The following is a 2,425-nucleotide window of genomic DNA, read 5'->3' as shown; positions in this document are numbered from 1 at the left end:
GAACTCCTTCCCCATGGCAAGAAACCTTGTGGTTGGCATGTTGTCCAACGTTCAGTGTAGTTGAAACCAGTGTGGCCCATGAGGCCCCGCCCATGCTCCCGGGCCACATTGGTCACAAACACACATTGTGACGCTCAGGCTGAGCCCAGTCCTCAAGTAAGGCCACTCAGTGGCTGGATGAAGAGATAGCATATTGGGCTTGCCATGCCCCTAGGCCCCAATTTTTAACCATAGTTCGGGTTGTCCCTTCAGTCTTCCCCACGGCTTGGCTTTGGAATTCCTCTTTTGGTGGGACACCTGAGGTAACAAAACTGAAATGAGACCTCCCATCCCACAGATTGACGAAAAGCAACTGGGAATCGGGCCAAATCCTCAGAGAGGAAGATTCGTCCATGGCCCATGAGGCCTCCCCGACATTCCACGGCCATCGCTGATACAAAATCCAGAGACAAAAGCCTGAGCAAGCGCCTCAGACTTGCACTTTCTTCATATCCTGAAGAGTTCTTCTCATGGTTTGTAGATCGGGCCTGCGATACCTACGTCCCCAAACCTAAGCTGAGTTTGTGTTTTCAGACTTCTGTCCTCAAAGTCTTGGGCCCCACACCCTCCAGGCTGGGCCCCTGGAGCCACACATTAGGACTGTGCCTACCAATCCATGGGAATTCTGCCCATTCCATGGTCCAAAATCGTACAAATTAGGAGAAACATCCAAAGTCCCTGAGGCCATCCCAATAGTGTATGTCTCCCGGAACAAACAAGGGCTGTCTGACACCAGCTGATAATCGACCTCCACTCATACCATAGATGGATGTCCCCAGAGAAGAAGATTGAACCAGACAGGACCCTAGGCCATAATAGGATCCATTGCTTTGGGTTACAGGCATGTGTCCTCAAAAGCCTGTTTCCAATACGAGCATAGGGGTTTTCCTGAGGCACCCATCAGAACTCATCTCGTCTCCACAAGGAAACCTGTGCATGGGAGCCATGTCCAAAGCTTAGGAGAGTACTTCAGGGTCCCGGTGCCAACTCCCCACTCCAAGGCCCTCATGGACACAAAAACACATTAGGACCCATCCTCAGGAAAGTCCATTTCAACTCAGCCACCCCGGTTGCTCCGGCAGAGCCATCAGATCTAAACTGTCTTGTTGCTAGGAGACAATTGGAATGCGAGGCGGGCTTCCCAGGCATCCATTCGTGAACGGTGCTCTGGAGTCATTCCATATGGGATGACCTGGAGCTGTCCAACAGGTCTCAATTGTCCCACAGAAGGAATCCTTGAAGGGGGCATCCCACAACTCCCAACGTGGGAAAACCTCAATGGCCTCGAGATTCCGCTCCCTTCATGAAGTGGCCGTCATGCTCAGAAACTCCAACCTGAGCCAACGTCTGATCCTCGCCCTGACTTCAGATGCATGAGATATTGGTTCAGATCTTCATGGGGTACCTGCCGTGCCCTCGCCCTGAAACCCAAGTCTAGCTTGTCTTCTCAGACTTCCGTCCTCACACTCCTGGCCCCGAAGCCCTCAAGTTTGGCAATTCCGGACCCACAATGCAGCACTCTGCCTGCCCTCTAGAAAAAAAAATTATTTCCTCATGAGCTGCCCAGGCAACATAAATGAGGGTAAACCTACACAGCACTCGACTTTACCCAAATTATATAGTCTAACCTGGGCACTAATGCACTGTCGAACACAACCTGAGCCCGGACCTCCTGACCAACACCCAGAAAGCTGACCGCACACTGAGCACATAAAACCCGCCATGGCCTTAGGTCATCATCTCTTTCCTACCTCAGTTTTCAGACTTCAAAACCGAGACTTTATCTCCAATCACTGCCCAGGGGTGAGTGTGATGCAGAAGTCAGAACTCCTCCTTACCCATGGCAAGAACCCTTGTGGTTGGCACGTTGTCCAACGTTCAGTGTAGGAGAAACCAGCATTCACCCTGCGGCCCCGCCCATTCTTGAGTGCGACGAGGGCATACACACGCATTGTGACCCTCAGCATGAGTTCTGTCCTCTAGTAAGTCCTTTTAGTGGCTGGACCATTAGATGTCATAATGGGCTTGACATGTCCCTAGGCCCCAATTTTTAACCAGATTTCTGATTGTCCATTCGCCCCTCCCCAGGGCTCTACTCTGGAATCCATCATTTGGTGGGACACCTGAGGTTAAAAAAGAAAAAAACAACAACAACAACAACAAAATAAAACGTACTTCTTCCAACCCACAGAATGACCCCAAACTCTTTGGACGGGGCCAAACCACCAGAGAGTAAGACTCGTCCATTTTCCACGAAGTCACCCAGAAATTCCACGACAATGAGTGACACGATATCCAGAGACAAAAACTTGAGCAGGAGCCTCACACTCGCCCTTCTTTCAAATCCCGAAGAGTTCGCCTCATGGTCTGTAGATAAGTCCTGCCA

The sequence above is a fragment of the Mustela nivalis genome (genome assembly GCF_964662115.1).
Source record: "Mustela nivalis genome assembly, contig: HAP1_SCAFFOLD_226, whole genome shotgun sequence".
NCBI classification, from domain to species: Eukaryota; Metazoa; Chordata; class Mammalia; order Carnivora; family Mustelidae; genus Mustela; species Mustela nivalis.
The sequence above is the reverse complement of the archived record's forward strand: the minus strand, read 5'-3'. Positions refer to the sequence as shown.